The sequence below is a fragment of the Mauremys mutica genome, chromosome 2 (assembly GCF_020497125.1).
Source record: "Mauremys mutica isolate MM-2020 ecotype Southern chromosome 2, ASM2049712v1, whole genome shotgun sequence".
Lineage (NCBI taxonomy): Eukaryota > Metazoa > Chordata > Testudines > Geoemydidae > Mauremys > Mauremys mutica.
The window spans coordinates 236,223,224-236,245,186 of NC_059073.1; the positions used below are offsets into that span (position 1 = coordinate 236,223,224).

At 42.6% G+C, this 21,963-nt stretch overlaps 1 long non-coding RNA gene across 1 annotated transcript in view; it reads left to right on the top strand.

The window, feature by feature from the left end:
* The first annotated feature begins 4,720 nt into the window (after nucleotides 1–4,720).
* Nucleotides 4,721–21,963, top strand: part of LOC123364000 — a 32,215-nt gene continuing 14,972 nt past the window's right edge. Inside the window, exons 1-5 of the long non-coding RNA XR_006576963.1 lie at nucleotides 4,721–4,834; nucleotides 6,389–6,423; nucleotides 9,291–9,381; nucleotides 10,385–10,582; nucleotides 14,838–14,975. This is a non-coding gene — a long non-coding RNA (uncharacterized LOC123364000). The remainder of the gene's footprint in view (nucleotides 4,835–6,388; nucleotides 6,424–9,290; nucleotides 9,382–10,384; nucleotides 10,583–14,837; nucleotides 14,976–21,963) is intronic.

Sequence of the window (21,963 nt, forward strand, 5' to 3'; positions counted from 1 at the left end):
TGGTCCTTTGGGTCAGGTGTCAGCCAGGTTACCTGAGCTTCTTAACCCTTTACAGGTAAAAGGATTTTGGTGCCTCTGGCCAGGAGGGATTTTATAGAATTGTATACAGGAGGGTTGTTACCCTTCCCTTGATAGTTATGACAAACCTTCTCTTAAAAATCCCCAATGATGGAGATTCCACCACACTCCTAGCCAATTTATTCCAGTGCTTAACCACCATGATAGTTAGGAAGTTTTTCCTAATGTCCAACCTAAACCGCTCTTGCTGCAATTTAAGCCAATTGCTTCTTGTCCTAGCCTCAGAGGTTAAGCAGAACAATTTTTCTCCTTCCTTCTTGTAACAACCTTTTATGTACTTGAAAACTGTTATGTCCCCTCTCAGTCTTCTCTTTTCCAGACTAAACAAACCCAAATTTTTCAATCTTCCCTCATAGGTCATGTTTTCTAGACCTTTAGTCATTTTTGTTGCTCTTCTCTGGACTTTCTCCAATTTGTCCACATCCTTCCTGAAATGTGGTGCCCAGAACTGGACACAATACTCCAGTTGAGGCCTAATCAGTGTGGAGTAGAGCTGAATCACTTCTTGTGTCTTGCTTACAACACTCCTGCTAATACATCCCAGAATGATAGTTTTTTGGCAACAGTGTAACACTGTTGATTCATATTTAGCTTGTGGTCCACTATAACCTCCAGATCCCTTTCCATAGTACTCCTTCCTAGGACGTCATTTCCCATTTTGCATGTGTGCAACTGATTGTTCCTTCCTAAATGGAGTACTTTGCATTTGTCCTTATTGAATTTCATCCTATTTATTTCAGACCATTTCTCCACTTTGTCCAGATCATTCTGAATCCTATCCTCCAAAGCTCTTGCAACCCCTCCCAGCTTGGTATTGTCCTCAAACTTTATAAGTGTACTCTCTATGCCATTATCTAAATGATTGATGAAGATATTGATTGGAACCGGACCCAGAACTGATCCCTGCAGGACCCCACTTCTTATGCCCATCCAGCATGACTATGATAACTACTCTCTGGGAACAAAAAGAACAGGAGTAGTTGTGGCACCTTAGAGACTAACAAATTTATTTCAGCATAAGCTTTCATGGGCTACAGCTCACTTCTTCGGATGCATAGAATGGAACACATAGACAGGAGATATTTATACATACAGAGAACATGAAAAGGTGGAAGTATGCACACCAACTGAAAGAGTCCAATCAATTGAGATGAGCTATCATCAGCAGGAGAAAAAAACCTTTGAAGTGATAATTGAGATGACCCATAGAAGATGTGAGGAGAACTTAACATAGGGAAATAGATTCAATTAGTGTAATGACCCAACCATTCCCAGTCTCTGTTTAAACCTAAGTTAATTGTATCTAATTTGCATATTAATTCAAGTTCAGCAGTCTCTCTTTGGAGTCTGTTTTTGAAGGTTTTTTGTTGCAAAATTGCCACCTTCAAGTCTGTCGCTGAGTGGTTAGAGAGGTTGAAGTGTTGTTCCACTGGTTTTTGAATGTTATGATTACTGCTGTCAGATTTGTGTCCATTTATTCTTTTGCATAGAGAACAGTTTTCCAAACAGTTGTGCATCCACCTTGTAGTAGCGCCATCTAGGTTGTATTTCCCTAGTTTGTTTATAAGGTCACGTGAGACAGTATCAAAAGCTTTACTAAAGTCAAGATATACCATATCTACCACTTCCCCCCATCCACAAGGCTTGTTACCCTGTCAAAAAAGCTATCACAGTGGTTTGACATGATTTGTTCTTGACAAATCCATGCTGCTGGTTACTCATCACCTTATTGTCATCTAAACGTTTGCAAATTGATTGCTGCTTCATTAGCTTTTGAGGGAGTATCCCTAGGTCACTAGCTCTCTGACCCATTTATCTGTGGTCAATGAAAACCATTCCTCCAGCAAATGAGGAATACTGCCCCTTAGCTTCAGTTCTGGGCAAATTTCTTCAAGATCTTTCTCAAAGTAAATTTTGGGGAGGGGAAAGGGCTGAGGTCCCTCCAGACTATCCCCTGGACCTCTATTCCAATGTTTTTCCTTGGGGAACCTGTCGTACCTTTGCTGGTACCTCTGTGAGGCATGAAAGAAGCATCTCAGTCTGAAGGCTGGTCTATACGCTCTCCAGTGGGCACTTAGTGGGGCACAGGGACACTGTTTGGTTTGTGCCACATTGTCAGCCAGCAGCTTCTCCAGATTTTCTCCTAAAAGGAGGAAGCCTGCAAACTTGGCCAAGCATAGGACCTGCTTAGAGTTAGTGTCCATCTTCTAGGGTCAGAGTCATAGCTGACAGCTGGCTACATGGCTTGGGTAGAGAAACTTATTGCATCCATTGAAGCATTAGGTACAAATGCTGTTGCTAAGGAGACTTTTGTTAAAGTGGAGCCAAAGTCAGGGTGATTCTGTCCTTTAGGCCTGGAGCCCTTCCAGCCAGGAAAGGAGCTGCTCTTGCAAAGCAGGTAGCTGCCAGGGACACTCAGAGGGTGGCCTCCATCTTTCTATCCTTGGGATCCTTAGGGTAGAACTCCCTTCTGAGGGAATAACCATATCTCTGGTGAGGGATGCTACAGTGTTGCCAACCTTCAGTGTCTCAGCAATAGATACCCTTTGGTTTCTGAATATTTAGAGAACCTGAAGTCACTCTTGTTAATGTGTGCCCTGACCCAGCTTGTTCCCTTCATCCCTAATCACTTTCTTAAAGGAGGAGTGAAGTGGTCTTGCAGCCTCAGGGGAGGAATTTACTCTAGGGCTTACTCTCAGGAGCCTGCTCAGGCTTGATGTGAATCATGGAAACATTATTGCACACAGCTTGAAATTTCAAAGGGGGGAAAATTGCTGCATTCCCACCCTTTCTGTCTGGATTCAGAACCAGACAGCTCACCTTCCTCAGTGGAGGAGGAGAGTCAGAGGAGTCTGTCTCCTGGATTTTTTTTTGTGTGTGCCTTTTCTTTCCCTCTTTGGAACCTTTTTAGGGTGCTTTGGGAGCATAGATGCTCTGCTGCAGAAGTCTTTTGCTGCTTGCCTCCCATAGGTTCTACAGCACTCTTGAAAGGTCTGCCTCAGAATCCTCTCCTGCTGGGACCCGTTCCTCCTGGTCAGCTTAGGAGGGAGTAGGAGCTGATTAGAAGCCCTGCTTCTTTCCCTGGGGCTCTGAGAACCCATTTTTAGACTTTGGGAAGGCTTTGTGGCCCTCCAAGTTTCCCCTCTTTGTTCTGGGACTTACCCCCTGAATAGAGTGGTCAGGGAGAATCCTCATAGGATCACAGAATATCAGGGTTGGAAGGGACCTCAGGAGATCATCTAGTCCAACACCCTGCTCAAAGCATGCACAGCAATCCCCAGATTTTTGCCCCAGATCCCTAAATGGCCCACTCAAGGATTGAATTCACAACCCTGGGTTTAGCAGGCTCATGCTCAAACCACTGAGCTATCCCTCCCCCCCTCCTTGCTTATGGAGCCTCTCACTGGTCTATACCCAGGTTCCTGGTCCATTTTATCCCTGTTGGGGTTGTGGCTGCCTTGGTGGGTGTAATGGGGTTTGCTCACCACTCTGGCACCTCCTGCTGGAGGTCTTTTGAATTAACCCTTCATGGCAGTGCACACTCTTCGGGTGGTGCCTCGCAGCTGTCACTGCTGCTCCAGGACCCACATCTCTGAAAGGACCACAGCAACCTCTTCAGCGACACAGCCCTCCGGCCTTGCCACACATGGGGTTCCCCCCTTCTGGGGAACCTGCAGTCCTCTGTTCAGCCACTTCCCTTACTGGCAACTGCAGCAAATTGTCTGGCCACTTACTCGTGGCCCCAGCATCCTCTTTGCCCTTGTCTCAGGGCCTCAGCCTGTAAACTCCAGTAGCCAGCCAGGAGCTGTCTCTTGCTCCCCAGTCCCTGCTCGGAGCACTGCTCTGTCCAGGGTGCTGGCAATTCTCTCAGCCCTCCAGAGACAAAGTCTTTCCCCACTGGCCTCCCAGCAGAGAACTGCCCTCCTCTGCCCTGCAGCTCCCTTTTTATATGGGCCTGCTTGGCCCTGCTTGGCTGCTCCCTGCAGCCCTTCTCTGATTGGTTGCCTCTTTTATAGCCTTCCTTGGGCTCTATTAACCCCTTAGAGACCAGTGTGGGGCAGGCACCCCACCACAGTGGGTAAGGGAACCCACCTACCTGTCCGACTCCTAGCCTCAGGACCTAACAGAGTCAAGGAGGAAGGGAAAGGCTGGAAGCAGGCAGCCTCACCCATAGAGCACTTCTTGGATTAAACCTTGTGCATTTTGACTACTCTGCCATGCATGCAAGGGGAGGTTAATCCCCCAAGCAGTTAACTGATCCAGGAAGGAGAGGAATCTTGGAGAAGGAGAAGGCTGCTCCCCACTGCCCAAAAGCTGGGCAGAAACAGCTCAAATTGCAAAGTACAGGCAGGAGCAACAGCAACTGCCCCAGTCTGGTGCAGTGGAGGCAGAGAATCTGGCAGCAAGCAGGAGCAGAGGAGGTATGGCCAGAGTGTGTGGAGCTGATCTGCCTCCACAAAGCTGCAGAGAGAGAGCAGCCTGGATGCCCAGAATTGTGGGAGACACTGGGCTGCAGAAAGTGCTCCATCCAAGCCCCTTAACCACTGACTTGTACAGTGTGTGTGTTAGTAGTGAAAGGACTGTTTCTACCATTAGGGTTACTATGGCAATGAGTTCCACATCAACTGGCATTTAACTGGCAGGTGCTGGAACAGTGGCAATCATGCAACAGTTAGCTCTGCTTGAAATAAGTCTAAATGAAATGGTAGCTGTAGTGCCTGTGCCCGGTGGGAGTACTTATATGGGTGGACATGAAGTAAGTTACAGGCGTGCGAGGCTACAGGGTGAGCAGCCTGATAAATTTCTCTACTGCAAGCAAAGCCTGTCTTCAAATGGAGACTCTTCCTTTGAAAAGCTTTTGCTCTGTCATTGTGTCCCTTTTTTCTCCAGGTGTAGGAGAATGAAGCAAGACACTGCCAGATCTCTGTATGTGTCATTTGAACCCCTTCTCCTTTAGGACCAGAACAATTAGTATCTGTATGATAGCAACTGGCACTAACAATGCAGCGGCATTAGTGGTTGTAACAATGTTGTAAGCGCTAGTGTAGATGAGTTTGGGCATTTTTATCACAATGCCATGAAAACCTTCTCTGAACAGGTGGTAAAAAAAGTTACCAATCTCAGTCTACAGTAGCAGCTTGGCACTGGTGCAGCAGCAGTTATTGTAACACGTTTACTAAAGTATAGAGTGTAGATGCACTAGGGTATTTTGTAGCTGTTTTTCAGCACCATTGCATCTATTATCCATGGCGTAAGTTCTAATGTAGATCAAGAACAGGCATTTTTGTGTCACAAGGGTAGCTATTTTCCTGGTGTAGACAAGGACTTTGAGAGAGATAAGATGAGTGAGATAATTGCTCTTATTGAACTATTTTCTGGTGGTGAAAGGGACAAGCTTTCGAGGTTACACAGTCCTTACACAGAGATCTTCTTCCTCCTGAAGAAGAGCTCTGTCAAAGCTTGAAAGCTTGTCTCTCTCACCAAGAGAAGTTGGTCCAATAAGAGAGATTTTCTCGTCCCCCTTGTGTCTCTAACGCTATGTCTACACAGCAACTAGATACCTTTGGCTGGCCCATTCCAGCCAACTCAGGCTTGCAGGACATGGGCTTCGGGGCTGTTTCATTGCTGTGTGGATTGTGCTGAAGCCTGAGCTCTGGGACCTTCTCATCTCACAGGGTCCTAGAGCCCGAGCTCCAGCCCAAGCCCAGAAGTCTACACGACAATGAAACATCTCCGCAGCCTGAGCCCTGCAATCCTGTTTCCGCTGACATGGGCAGCTGAGGGTGTCTAGTTGCTGTGTAGACATATCCTAATATCCTGGGACCAACACGGCTACAACAACACGACATACAAGGTCATTGAGAGCACTTCCACTTCAAACCCTCCAGCAACGTCAGGTGAATAGACCTTTACGATTCTGCAGAATATTCTCATGGTTCACCGTAAGTGGTAAATTCATATCCCATTAACATTTAAACAGGCCAGCTCTTGAGTGATAGGAATTTTCCTAACTACTGGTATGACATAAGACCGAAAAGCTCTCCATTAGCCAGACATATTCACAATTATAAACACATAAGCAAAAAAGTCATTGGCACAATATATGTCAATTACAACCAAGACTAGACAGATTATTTATTGCCTGTCATGGATTGTGTCACAGAATTTCATAAACTCGCTCAGAATTTAAATTAGACTCACAAAGCTAATCCCTGGAAAACAAAGACACACTGATTTAGCATTTAAGCTGAATTGATTAAACTCATTATTTTTTCATTTCTCTAAATTATAGCAAATCTGTTTTTAACAGGGAGAAAGTTTCTAAGGATCTGAAGGTTGCCAATGGTGAGTCCAATGAAATTCTTCCTTATCCCCGTAAGGCCGTCACGAAGTAGTTTCTTGATGGAGTTATACAATCCTCTGCAGTTTTGAGATTGGTGTGAATAGGAGTTTTATAGACTGTAGAGGAGGTGAAACATTTGGGAAGGAAACGATGCTAAATGTTAAACTCAGCTACCGCTCTGGAAATTGTTTGGCTGACAACCTGGTGACAGGTAATCCAAAAGTCTGGATATCAGGGGAATGGGGAACTTCAGCACCCATTGGGATTGTCCTACACTAACACAAATAAGAATACAAGGACATTTAACTCCTTAACACCAGCGGAATTGGCATCTCCTACTGTCAGTGTGTCTAAGTATTTATACTATGCTCCTCACCATGGCTGCAGTTTGAATTCGCATGTATCCATGTAAATTTGATTCCTGACCCCAAAGAGTCAATCAAATTTGACAGCAATTTATGCTGAATTTACAGGTGAGTTGAATGGTTATTTATGTTGTGGCTGCTCTCCAAAACCTTGGCACATGTTTGCTCTCTCAGGACTTCATATATTAGCAATAACCTAGCATGCTTAGATAAGCACTAACTAGGGGGACCAGCTGTCCTAGTTTTATAGGGACAGTTCCGATTTTGGGGTCTTTTTCTTATACAGGCTCCTATTACCCCCCAACCCCTGTCCCAATTTTTCACATTTGCTGTCTGGTCATCCTAGCACTAACCTAACATACATTGTGACATACATGTTTTATGCCCCCTCCCCCTTCTTCAATGGGTTTGAGACACCATTAGAGCCAATTCCGCTGAGTAGATGTGGGCTGGTGTTTTTTCAGGAATGCTGATGACACCCAGCATTGTGGGCCAGGCAGCAAATGTGAAAAATTGGGATGGGGGTTGGGGGGTAATAGGAGCCTGTATAAGAAAAAGACCCCAAAATCGGAACTGTCCCTATAAAACTAGGACAGCCTGCAAACTGGCCAAGATACTATCTAGTGCTGCAGAGTGGCAAAGATGCTGCCTAGTGTAGCAGCTGTGGCCAGACAGAAGCGGGTGGGGCTAAAATGCCATTTTAGCCTACAGGTCCTCCGGCGTGGCTCCTCTGTCTTGTACCAGTTGTTGCCTGTTGGGTCCAGAATTTGTCAGTTGCAAAGGTGGCTTCATACCATATTTGCCTCTTCACTGCTGGCCAGTATCTCGGCCAGTTTGCAGACTGTCTGGGCCTGACTCTCCAGCTGATCTGGACTGGAATGCAGGTGGGTATCCTTCAGTGGTGGGGTAAGACTGGGGTAAAAATGACAGCAGGCTGGTGGAGGGTGATCATGGTGGATTGGGAGAAGATACCGAGAATATGGCTGATTATGGCCAACATGAGTGGGAGTGTTTGGCCATCATTTGTTACCAAAGCTTGCAACACAGAGATCTGGTTAGATTTATGCAGCACAGCCCACAAACCTGAACAGGCATTTGATTGTGTGGGGTTTCTGTTGGTAATCTGAAGTGAAGAGTTTGTTCTGTTTTCTTGGTCACTAGCTGTTTTATGTTGTTTTATTGCTCTGGATTATAATTATAATGGGAGACTGATACTGGTGTGTTTTATTATGTTTACATTGAAAATAAATAAATATTGGTTGAATTGTAGAAGACGAAGTGTAGAATTGTGGACGAATTGTGGAAGATCAAGTGAACCAACCCATTTTACCTTCATCGTATTTGCCATTTTCCTGTTAAAGTTCCTCCTTCGAAATACAAGTGAAGAGGCCAGATGTGTACAGTGGGAGGTTATAGGCAGATGTATACAGGGGGGAGGGATAGCTCAGTCATTTGAGCATTGGCCTGCTAAACCCAGGGTTGTGAGTTTAATCCTTGAGGAGGCCACTTAGGGATCTGTGGCAAAAATTGGTCCTGCTAGTGGAGGCAGGGGGCTAGACTTAATGACCTTTTAAGGTTCCTTCCAGTTCTAGGAGATTGGTATATCTCCTATTATTATTAGGTTTTCCAGATTCATTTTTTAAGAAGTGAGGTGCAGCCACAGAGCCATGTCCTTTCTCCACATGTAAGATCAGCATCATCATTGAAAGCACACTCCAAGCATAGACCAAAATATACTAACTAGCAAGAGCTGGTTGTTCTAGCCCTAGCCACTTTTAATCCCACAATATTTTAAAGAATGACCTGATACTTGACCCCAGCTGGTCTTTTATTTCAAAATGATTTTTCCAGCAGAACAGACTTGATTGAATTTGGCTTGAATATTGCCACAGAAGAATGCACTGATGAACAACATTAAGCAACATGCCAAGAAAGGTATACGTACAATTATCTTCCTGTACAGCATATGTAATGGATGTGGCAGCTCATATGTACGCTCAGTTGACCAAAGCAAAGCCCTTTTCTAAACCTTTAACGTCCAATTGTGCATGTCTCCTCAAATGTTTTGCCCAGCTCTATTAAAACAAGATCAAAGTTATCAAATTGGAAGCAGCTTGAGTAGTGAAGCATTTTGGCCTCTACTCTACATTATCTGTGTTGATGTGATTATGAGATCCCATTAACTAACTACAGATGTTCTATAGTTCATACATTGCATGGCCTTAAAATAAACTAAGTTTGGCAATCCTCTCCGTGTAATAACTGAATGATTTTCCACATTCTTTATTATACGCTTCACCTTTACAGTAAACAGACTTAACAATTGGTTCCAGTGTAAAAACAAAACCAGACAAAGGGAGACATTTGATTCCGGTTTGGATAATGGGGAAATACTGTGAGAACAGCCATTGATTTCTCTATAACCAGAAGTGAAAAGTCACTTTCCTGCACACGTCATGGTGGTGCCAGCAGAAACTAACCAGCCCTTTCCAATGTGTCTACAGGGTTTCAATGGCCGATAGTGGGAGTAGCCTTTCCTGGTAGCTGCTGAGAAAAGCTGATTGGGGAAGAGTGACCACATGTATTTTGGCGAGGGTGAGAGCAAAGCTTAAACGTTTTATATTTTGTTTCCCGTCATAGACCCTGAAGCAGGGAAACAAAGGGGCAAAAGACATTATAATTATTTTTAATTTCTGTCTGTCACAAGTAAGCAGAGGCATCTGAAAGTGTGAAATATTCCAAGCTCCTGTAGGGTGTAAATACTAAACAAAAACCAAAAGTGGTTTTGATTTTGTCCTTGGCAAACCAAAAGGTGAGTTTGCCAGAAGCAAACCCAAAACAGGGCTGCCCGAGTCTGTCTCTCTCTCTCTTAATAAGTAGATGAGATATGTTCCTCAACTGTTGTTTAAGCATGATGGTTAACTATATTAAAGGGAAAACACTCTGATAATATAATATTATAACAGAGCTGTGTAAACCACTATGACTATACATGGATCAATCAACATTTCTAAAACTCCATTGAAAAAGCTGAAAAAAATGTTTAAATCTATCTATGGTAACCCCTACCCCCCCACACACAGTTGTTTGTTAAATAGCTGTTTACATGGTTGACATTAATCAGCTCCAAAAGGAGCCATCATGGTCATTGGGCCAATAATAATTATTTTTAAATCTTTTGGAAATAGCCTTAATGGTTTCCAAAGAACCAGTAAGTTCTGTTAGGTCAATAATACAAGTTTTAGGAATACTTTATAAACGAACAGTTTGTGATCTATTTTGTCAATATATATTTCCATGAAAGGCTTGTAATCATTAATATAAAAGCAGTTTAAAATTAACCAACACGCCCCAAAGGATTTTACCAATAGGACTAAGTAACTCTAAAGCTGTGAGACAACGAAGAAATAAATGTCTCTGCTCTGTTTTTTACTACGTGTTTTAAACCTGCAGATATCTCAGTAAGGATGCACCTCATTAATATTATTTATCTGTGGTTGTGTGTGTATTTATATAAATAGATTCGTTTGTAACATTAATGTTAATGAGAAACTTGTGCATTTACAAGTGCATAGTAATGTCCTTCCTTTGCCAGCAGCTGGCTGTGCGTCCCTTGTTCCACTACTTTTCCATTATGAATCATTGCTATGACATCAGCGTTCTGGACGGTCGTCAAGCGGTGAGCAATAATAATGCAGGTTCGACCCTTCCTGGCATCGTCCAAGGCTTTCTGGACAATCTGCAGACAGATGCAGTGAAAAACTTACTATTACTTGGAGAATCTTCCCTTTTATAGGTAACACCTTTGCCTTTATAGTTCACGTTATCACTTGGGTGTTCCTCACTAGGGTTTAGGAGTCAGGACTTCCTATGCATGAAGGAGGCCTCAAACACAGGGGCCTGATATTACAACCTTTATTTGTGTGAGTAATTCCACTGAAGTCACTGAGACTACTCTCATGAACAAAGGCTAGCAGAATGAGGTCCATAAGGATCTAGTTTGGACCAACACAACTAATTTGCAGAGGTATAATGAATTGTCTGTGATAGCGGCTACTTACCAAATGTGTGTGTTATATTTGATACTGTATGCTGTCTGTTTCCAACTACACGCCAAATTTAGAGAAACTAACCTCCTCTGTCCTCCCCGCCATATGCACTTGTCCAGGTGTTTGTCAGTTAGACATGCACAGTACTTAGATCAGTTTGGAGAAAGCAGACCAGCCAAATACATAGACATGACTAAAACTTGCATGTTCATTGATAGTACCAGCAATGCCAGACACTTCTTGTTAGCCATAAAAATCCAAAATTCAGGATCCTGACATCTGGCTCACAACTGGATGGTGGTTTGCATGGTGGCATTTTTCACTTCTACTGCAGCCCCATCCAAATGAACAGTTTATTCGTCCCTATGGAGTCTGCCTCCTCTCCTGGAGATGGTGGATGCAGTGAGGAAGCTCAGCCAGCTGAGCAGCAGAGGATAGCTTAATTACTCTCTCTTCCCTTCACAACATCTCCTGAGAGGTAGGAGGTGTTGCTGAAGCCTTTTTTCCAAGCCAGCTGCTCCTGCATGTCACCTCTTACCCTCTGAATGCAGATGGTTCAAAGGACTGGGAAGCGGACAGAGGCTTCTTCATTGTTCCATTCTGTCCTGACAGCCAGCAGTTCTACTGGCAGAGTGGATCCCTCTCGGTTTTTGTAGCAACACCTGTTCCCCCAGACAGAGCAGGAAATAGTGCAGAAAGAGACCCACTTTGCTACTAGTGCTGCTGGCTGAAGGAAAGAGGAAGGAGCTGGTGACTTGCCTTACAAGGCCTCCTCTAGTAGATTACAGTCAACTGTTTGAAGACACCTGTCTCAAACTCAACGTTGCTAATTATGAATGGGATTTTTCAAAGTGCTCAGCATTGGTCTAACTGTGAACCCATTCAAAAAGTCCCATTGACTTCATAACTGACTTTGAAGGAACTGAGGCAGGCCAAAAATGAGGAGTTCTGAAAATCCCACTTTCTGTCCAGCCCCAAGTGTTGCTGACTACCATCAGCTCCCAATTTAGACAGCAGGAGTTCAAGGCACTCTACACCTTGAAAAAGCAGGCCGTAGACAGAGAGGGAGCTAAGGGTTGTTCTGTGGAACTTTCAAAATTGTATTGTAGATGGAGCGCCTGTGTTCTTGCAGTGAAGAATTCGAACCAGGTATTTTGTGTGTATTACAAATGGTAGAATGCATATTACTAACCGTTTCGCTTTCCGTGTCAAGAGCAGATGTGGCTTCATCTAGAAGCAGAACTGCTGGCTTATGAACTAGAGCACGAGCAATTGCTATTCTTTGTTTCTGACCTCCAGAAAGTTGTGCTCCTTTGTCACCCACTTGGGTATTATACTTCTGTATAAGTAAATATTCATTGTCAAGGAAAGTTAGAAACAGTAAGTTATATTTTAATAGCAGATAATGTACTATATTAAGCATTTCCATTATGAAGGAAAAATAATAATGTAATTATTTTTAATATCTTATAACAATTTTAACTGTTTGAATAAAAATACATATCTACAGCTACATATATTGATAAATGCTCTGTAATGAAAATTCATTTCAGCCTTAGAAAAAGACTAATTCCCAAGTGGTGCAACCACTGATGTGTCTAGTCAAAGACACCTGTACTTAAAAATATATATCTCAAGAGACTTTTATAATTTCAAGGCCCTAGAGATCCACACTCAGGAGATGAACCTTTAATTCTTACACATCCAAAACTTTCTTCTAAGTACATTTTCAAAAACTAGGTGGTAATGAAAAAGAAATATTGTTTTTATTTCAATTTTCAATTGTCTTCAATTCCATGTAACTTTAAAGGAAGCCCAATTTCTTTGGGCTTTTCCAAGGTATTTCTCCATTTTGAGAACTAAGTCCATGGCAAACATGAAGGTTAAAATGTACTTGAAACATTTTACCTTTCAGATAAGACTAAAACTACAGAAAGTTTCAGCCAAAAAAAGGAAAAAGAATTGGCAAAGTTAAGAATTGAATGTCTCTTTTATAGTTGTTATATAACATCACTGTGATAGAGGAAAATAAGAAAACTGGAGCTCAGATTTTGCATTTGAATTAGCTAATTACGACTGCATATGTGTTAATACCTATTGCAAGTTACATTTTTAAACACCAGCTTCCTATTTTCCTCTTTGAGAACAGTAAACACAAGAAAATAAATGAAAAAGCATATTGTTTTGCATTAATGGGAGTTGCTTAGATAGGTCATGGTGAATATTTACCCCACACTGAGAATGGAAAGACATTTTCTCTTACCTCTGGGAGATTTTCTATGAAGGTGTGAATATTTGCTGCTTTAGCTGCCTCTTCAACTTCCTCCTGACTGACAACCCTACTGTTGTCTCCATACTGGATATTTTCAGCAATGCTGCAGTCAAACAAAATAGGCTCCTGGGACACAATACCCAATTTGGACCTTAACCATTGCAAGTGCAAAGACTTAGTATCTAACCCATCTGCAAATTAGAAAGAGAAAAAGAGAAAAATCATTCCCTGCAGAATGCAATACTCCTCCTCAGGTGTACAATGTAAATGTGAAAGACGAATCTGTGAAAATCCTCTGACCTGTGTTAGAGTTGCAGTAAATGTAAAGTGGTCAATAAACCACTTCTGATCAAATAATAGATCAGATCTTTCATCCAAAATTGAACTGAACCAAAACTCTGAAAATTCAAAAGAAGCTCAGATAACCTTCTCAGAATTTTTTTTTGTTGCACATCTACTCTTCTAGCTTCCATAATAGATGTTGAATTGCCAATCTATAATGAGTTGTGCCCACAGAATTTCCATCTTTACTGATGATGTCAGGTACCAGAGATCTCATGAGGAAGTCTGTTCATGGTCTTCTTAGACCTAGATGGTTGAAGAGCTCCAATAAGAATCCACATTGTGTCATGTTTACATGACTAGAGGACTAGTGACAAAGGTTACATTATGGAAAGTATATTCTAATGTCCCCTCCAATATATCAAGTAAATCAATAAAGAGATGCAATCTAGTGATCTAGAGCCAGGATGTGGAGTCAGAAGATCCAAAGTTCTACTCCCGGCTCTACCTTAAGCAAGTCCCAAGTCTTCTCTGCAGTACCCGGACCTGTAACAAGACTTATCCACCTCAAAGAGGTGTTGTGCGGATGATTTAATGTTTGTAAAATACTTTGAAGAACAGTTTTATAAGCTCTAAGCATTAACAGCTTCACAAATCTCTTCTTACCACTTGTCCTGCCATAGGGTCATAAAATCTCTCCAGAAGCTGAATGGATGTGCTTTTGCCACAACCACTGCTCCCCACCAAAGCTAGCGTCTGTCCTTTATTAACCTTCACGCTGAGTCCTTGCAAAACATGAGCTTCTGGTCTTGTAGGGTATACAAAATGGATGTCCCTGAATTCAATGTTGCCATCAAACTGACTCTAGAAATGGTAGAAAATATAAATGTATGACAGAAGACCTGTCTATCTTGTACAGAAGCATCAAACACAACTCAGTATGGTCATTTAAATGAAGGCGTTGACAAGTCAGTTGGAAATGGTATGGCATTTTCAAACCCAGAGCATTTTTGTCAATTTATTGTTGCTTAAATATGCAGTGAAATTGTATTGGTATCTTCTGTGTACAGGACCTCCTTGCTGAGTGGTTCTTTTCTGCATCTCTCTCTCTCATTTATATCATTCCTTTTCAGCCTGGTTTGCAAGGACTATCATTACTTTAGGTAAGTAAACAACCCTAATACCTATCTTAGATGTCATCGATGCATATAATCCAGACACTATCATTGTGTGTGGAAAACATAGTTCCTGCCCCTGGGAGTTCACTCTCTAAATAGTGTAAGTTCAACACATGGTACACAGGATGAACATAGTACAAGGTGAACATCAGATCTCAGATTGGGTTAAACATTTTTACTTTGGTGGATTATTCATAGTTTTCAAGGACAACTATGTTTTCAGTGTAGGTTTGAATAGGGAAAGGGTAGCTGATTGGCTCTTTTATGTAGGAAGGAAGCTCTGAGTATGAGGTAGCAAGGAAGAAGACTTGAAGACAAGAGTGAGTGAAGGAGATGTTAGGAGAGACTGTAGGAGCCTCCTCTGCTGCCTGGGGGATGAGACAGCTTCAGGACCACATTACCAGCACTGTGAGTACAATGGGCTCTTACAGCGCCTAGAGAACTGGACTTTCAAGGTTTAAATTCTTTGGGCCAAATCTTAGCTTCACTGAAGTCAAAGGCAGCTGCTTCACTGGCATCAGGATTTGGCCCAGAGTGGTTTCACTTTCAATGAACGTCTTTCTCCGCAAGAAGATATTTCCCCGGAAGCATTAGCAGTCTGGGCATGTGGAGCTGATTCAGGAAAGTAGTCAAGCACATGTGTGACTTAAAGTTGTGCACATGAGTTACTGGCATGCTTACAGTATGTGCTTGAGTCCTTTTCTGAACCGAGGCCACTATCCAAAAGCTAGAATTCTAAAGCAATTTCAAGTTTCTGAATGGCTGGTTCTGCTTGTAAAAACATTTATGGACAGCACAGAAAGACAATATGAAAGGGGTTCAGTTTACAAATACAAAGATGAGTTTCTAACTGTCAACGCTGGACTTTGAGAGACAAGCTGGGTTCTTTCCATCTCTCGTATAATCACCAGCAATAAAAGGTTCTGCAGGCCAAGTTACATCCTCATTAATACTTGCACAAACCGTTTGACTTGAATGAGGTTACTCAAATGTTGTATGCAGTGTTGTTATAGCTGTGCTGGTCCTAGGATATTAGAGAGTCAACATGGGTGAGTTAATATCTTTTATTGGACCAACTTCTGCTGGTGAGAGAGACAAGCTTTCGAGCTTATATAGAACTGAAGAAAAGCTCTGTGTAAGCTTGACAGCTTGTCTCTCTCACCAACTGAATTTGGTCCAATGAAAGATATCAACTCACGCACCTTGACTCTCTGTTACACAGATGTAACTGACTGGAACTTAGCAAACAAGTCTGCTGATGATGCACAAGGAACAGAATCTAACTCACTCTCCCCCACAGCTGCCTAGTTTACAGAAGTAAAAAGCAGTGAAAACATACTTGTGTTGCTAAAGAAAGCAGTTATAACTCTGGGTTTGTCTTCACTACCAGGAAGATTGATACTGCAGCAATTAATTCAGCAGGTGTTGATAGCAGAGTGCTCTCTGATCGACTCTGGTACTCCACCGGAACGAGAAGAGTAAGGTAAGTCGATGGGAGAGCATCTCCTGTCAACACAGCACAGTGAAGACACGGCGGTAAATCAACCTAAGCTACATAGAACCCAGTTACAATATTCACGTAGCTGGAGTAGAGTAACTTAGGTCGACTTACCCTGGTAGTGTAGAAAAGGCCTCACAATACACCCAACGGACAGAACCGGTGAATGAAATGTCATTCTTCCAGTCATTTTTCAAAACAGAACTGCACTTAAAAGTATTCTGTTAATTTCTCAAGCAAAAAGGTATTAAATGGTACTGGGCAAATATAAAATTATTTAGTTATTGCTGTTAAATTTTACCCTACTTGTCTGGTCCTGTCTTCTGTGACATTGCAAAAGGCAATTGAACAAGATTAATACAATTAAGGACAATACAGTACCACCAGGTTTGTTAGTTTCGAGGACTTTCTGAATGGCCTTACCAGTTTTGTACCCTCTTCACTATAGCTGTCAATTAATGGTTTCCGATCCAAAAGCTGAAAGATTCGTTGGGCAGAAACTTTAGCTTTGCTGAAATCTGGTGCCAAAGAAGTGGACAGGCCAACATTTAAAACACCAAATAGAACTGAAAAAAGGGCTCTGAAAACCAAACAGAAAACATCTTTCAGTTCATCTAAAGAGAGACTTTTTATTATTGTTCAGACATTACAAATATTGTTTTCCTTATTTAAAACAAACAGACATAACACTATCTATAAATCTGATAATTGTGACATTTTTAGAACTTTGTCTTAGTAAAATTACACACACAGGATTAGAAACAGATGTTTACAGCTATCAATATTTTTATGGGTGACTAATGGTATGTAATTTCTCCACACAGAAGCATTTCAAAAAGCCCGTTGTCTGCAATGAACTATCAGCAGTAAAAGTTTCTCCATAGTAAATAAACTGAGCCAGACTCTATACATGCCAACACACCTATTTCAAGCTTCCTCTCCCAGAAATAACCCTTCTGCCTGAATTGAACTCCTCATCAGGTTCTAAACTGTTGGACCTCTTGCACTATTGCCTCAGTAACTAGACTATACACAATAACCATGTGCTGAAATCACTGCCTTTGGACTGATGTGTACTCACATAAATACATTTTCAAAGTTTGTATAACAATTAGCAATGAGCCATCCCCCGAATCTGAAGATTGCTGCCTCAAGAAAGTAGATTGCACATAGAGCTATTCCATAGGTAAGTCCATATAGGGGGGCTTTTGTTAGAGAGTCCCTGATAAAAGAAAAGATTTATGTTAAAGGAAAAAATTGTCATGAAATGCCAAGAGCAGAGACTGGCTGGGTCAGTCCTTTGGATTAGGGGAGGCAAACCCTATACGTCACTCACTCAAATACATAATAATAATTAATAAAGCTGCATGCTAGGACCTCCATGAAGGTGCCGCTGGAGAGAACTTATGGCAAATGAGATCCCTTCATCCCAACTAGCTTCTTTGTTGGATAGGACCTTTTGATAAAGTTACCTTTAATACTCAAAACATTTTAACACTTGAATGCTGGTTTCCAGAATAAAATGTTTATGGATGGCCAAAGCAATCTGACACAAAGCAAATTGATAATTTCGATAAGTCTCTTATAATCTTTGAATGCTTGGATTTTTGGACAATTTGTATAAATGTAGTGGTCACCAGGGAAAAGTCAATGTCTACAACACAGCATAACTGAAGCACTGCAGATATTGCCTGCTCTGAGTACAAGAGGGGAAAAAGTAGCAACTCAGACCCCACTGTACAGTGGTGACTTTTAAATGGTGACCAATGTTGTTGTGTGGGATGGTAAAACTAAATCACTCTAATTATGTGCAGACCTTGCTGTGACAGACTCTGGTACTAGTTCTGACAAAACGATTTTTCAACAGAAAATGCAATTTCTGCACATTTCAAATTTTCCATTGGGAAAAAAGTAACAAAATATTTTATTCTGGGTTGGTTTGATCTGAATATTTCTGCTTTGCGCCCATAGCTATGGGACTCCGATAATGCATTATGTCACTCAGTCAGAGGGGAGACCACACTGCATCATGGGAGATGTAGTCCAACCAGGGAGCCCGTCCCGTAAGAGAGGCAATGTTCCAAAACAGGGATATGTAGTTTGATGTTGAACTAGATAAAAACAAAAACTTTCAGATCAGTTAAACAAAAGAAAAATTAAATATTTCAATTATTTGAGAATATAAACATATTTTGATGGGAGAAATAATGCAAAAATGGAATGATTTGCCATTTCTACATTGAAATTTTTCAAAAACTTTTCTTTCTGTGAAAAAAAATTGATATATTTTCACATTTTATCCTACTTCAGAGCAAAACAGAGGTTGAAATATTAGAATTTCCCACAGGATAGAAATTCAGATTTTCATTCATCTCTAGTGCTCATACATTTTAAAAATGTTTTCCAAAATAGTTTCTCTATAATTCATAATATTGTGATACAATGACCTGCCAGGACTTGAGATAAGTGCTAAATCTAAGAATCCTATTTCTCCAATTAAATAGAGATTTTTTCCCCCTCATACTGATGGTTTATAGAATATTGAGCCATAAAACTGTCATTGGCAGCGGACTGTCATTTTTCAATCCCTGCTTTTACTTAAAACATATTTAAGGGGAAAGAAACAAAATGGATAGTAGATCATTTCATTTAAATAAAATGGAGACTAGGAAAATGTCTGACATTTTGGATATTAGAAATTAGCCCCTGCAGTGGTTAGCTTGTCGAGTGTCACTGAAAAGGCCAAATGGGAAAAAGAAATGCACCTTATTTCAAGACCTGCAAGTCCTTACTTGTAGTACAAGTCATAATACACGGTGACGTTATGTAGTATAAAGTCTTAGTCACTTGACCTATGAAACTCATTCTGCTGCAGGACTTGTGAAGCAAGTAAACATCCCATATTCATGTTAAAACAAACTTTATACCAGGTCATTACATTCTCTCTCTCACACAAATATTACATCACTCACAATAGCGTCTAAGAAGATATTTTAAAGAAACTGAGTAAATACATTTTACTCTGCCAAAATCTTTTCAAATCATTTATGTGTTTAATATTTTCAGTCTGCAAATGAATGTAACATGAATAAATCCTGAGTTGTTTTAAATTAAGAAAATATGTATTCATTGCTTTTAAAAAACAGAATTGTTTGAGAGCAAATCCTACCTGTATGGATCATTCACACTTGCATTGTATTTCTCATAGAATGCATCTTCACTAGTTAATGAAGCCACAGTTCTTATATTTTCAACTGCTTCCACTGAAATCTAAATGGGGAGACAAGACAGATATGAAATATTCTCTTATGTTTGAGTCTACTCCTACCACTACGTAGTTAGCACATCTCTAGCACTTTTCATCTTTTGCTCTCCAAGTGTTTTTCTTTTTAAAAAAAATGCGATTAAGTATCATTCTCAGGGAAACCGGGGCACAACCATTAAATTATTTGCCTAAGGTCACACCGTGGTCTTTCTGCTAAGCTAACATGGCTGCTATGTGATCCCTAATACTCCTCCCCCATCTGTACATTTTGTTGTACAGCAGCATTAGCTGGCACTATAGAAGGCATTAAAAGGTAAGAAGTTGCTCCTTGCTCTGAGTACCCATATCCCAGGCAGCAGCTCACTGGAGGGCTGCATGCTACCTTGGTTATGCAGCCTGAGCGGCACATGGAACTGGGTGAGCCCCACACTCCTACTACCCACCCCCAATGGGGACTCCTGTTCCTGCTTCTGCCAGGCTTCCCCAGCCATGTGCCAGGCCCACCCAGTCCACCCCTCCTCCAAACCAGGCCCTTCCCCCCCACGCTTCGACCAGCACTGCCACAGAGGCGACGTGTATCTTAACTTCTCATTTTCTGGATTTCAGATATTTAAATTTGCATGTGCCAGCTTCCTCCTTTCCCCAGGGGTGCTCAACCCCCCTGCTCATCTCCAGGCCCCGCCCCCATCCCACCCCTTCCCCCAAAGTCCCACCTGCGTCCTGCCTCTTCCCACCCCACTTCCTCCCGCCCAGTTCCTCCCCCTCCCCCGAGTTCACCTCATCCCCCTGCTTCCCCTTTCCCCCCAGCACCTCCTGCACACTGCGGAACAGCAGATTGTGGTGGGCAGGAAGCACTGGGAGGGAGGGGGAAGAGTTGATCTGTGGGGCCACCAGTGGGTGGGAGGCGCTGTGGGAGAAGGGAGGGAGCTGGCTGCCAGTGGGTGCTAAGCATCCACCAATTTTTTTCCACCCACAGAGTCTGCACCTATGCCCCCATCCCTTGCTCTAGACCCAAAACTGCCCCTTCTTCCCATTTACTCTTACACTGCAATCACCCCTTGTAATTAATTTTCTTTTCAAATACAGTTTGAGAGTCTTCTTAATTATCGGCTGTGCTCAGAGTCCATTTGTCCAAATTAAAACAAAAGTTTACATTTCATTTTCAGATTTCTGCTCAGGGTGGGCGTAGAACTTCAAAGCTGCTAGAATCTGTGAACTTAATTTTTTTCCCCTCGAGGCTATGGGGAACCCCATACTCAAATGACCCCCTCTTTGAATCACTCGCCCTACCCTACGCTTTCATGACACATAGCAAATTTCAAGACAATCTGTGTAAACACACAGATTTTAGCATGCTTAGTAGTCATCCTTTAAACAGGAAGGGCTTCCCCATGTTAGCCAGAGCAGAGCTGGTGCTCAGTTATAATGCTGTATACAATTAGAAGGCCAATGGAGCAGAGGTGCTCCACACATCCATCAGCATCATAATAGTCTCAGAGAGCTGTGAAGTGGCCCATTCATCTCAATGGGATGTTCTCAGCTGAAAGTGAACACCCAGCCTGAATTCAGCCAGAATCTAGCTCTGAGGAGGGTGACCAGACAGCAAGTGTGAAAAATCAGGACAGGGGTGCGGAGTAATAGGCTCCTATGTAAGACAAAGCCCCGAATATCAGGACAGTCTCTATAAAATTGAGACACCTGGTCACCTAGCTCTGAGACATATGAACTGCTCAATTCATGCCAGTGGATTTTCCCATTCCCCCTTCCTAGGACTGTAGAGTTTCTGTCATGCCCATTCTCAGCTCCTCACCCCTCTCTCAGCAGTGTGTTCTTGGGCCATGCTCTGAGCATGCCTGTTCTAAGCTTCCCACTCAGAGGACCCGCACTTCCCTGATCCAAGCTCATATGGGGAGAGGCAGAGAGAGGGGGCCAGACTCCTGTAGAGGGACAAAGCATCCCAGATTCCAGCTCATGTGAGGAGGTAGGGAGAGGGGCTTAGATGTCCCCAGAAAGCAATGCCTACTGCAGACCCTGGCTGACAGGAGAGGGGACATGGAAGGCAGATAGATCCCCACGGCTGGGCAAGGCAGCTTCAGAGCCTGCAAACAGAGGGGGGTCAGGTGCAGGGCTCAGACACCCCCAGAGAGGCAAGTGCCCCCCCAAAAAAATTCCACCTCACATGCAGGGGGTGGGGAGAGGGGCTAAGACTCCCCTAGAGAGCTAGGGGGGCCCCCAGATTCAAGCACACACACAAAAGGGCCAGAAAGGGAGAATGTGGAGCTGCCCCTATTTCCCCCAGACCCTGTGCAACAAACTCCCATGTCTGCTTCCCAGTATCCACTCCCCAAACCCAACCTCCTCTACCACCCGTCCCCATTTATCTCCCTCCCCATAATCCCCCCTCTTCTCTGTGCAGCCCCAAACCCCTCTCACCCCATTCCCCTAACTCCTCCATCCCATAAAATGCTCCTCTTTTGCCAGCAAGCATTTGCACACCTATTTTTTTTAAACAAAAATACTTTGATGACATTACACCCCCCTCCAAAATAAAAGCCTGATAGTAACAGATTTTAGCAACATGCCAGCCAAGCTTTCCCAGGTTTTCAGCAAAGGGCACCATGAACTGTCAGTAG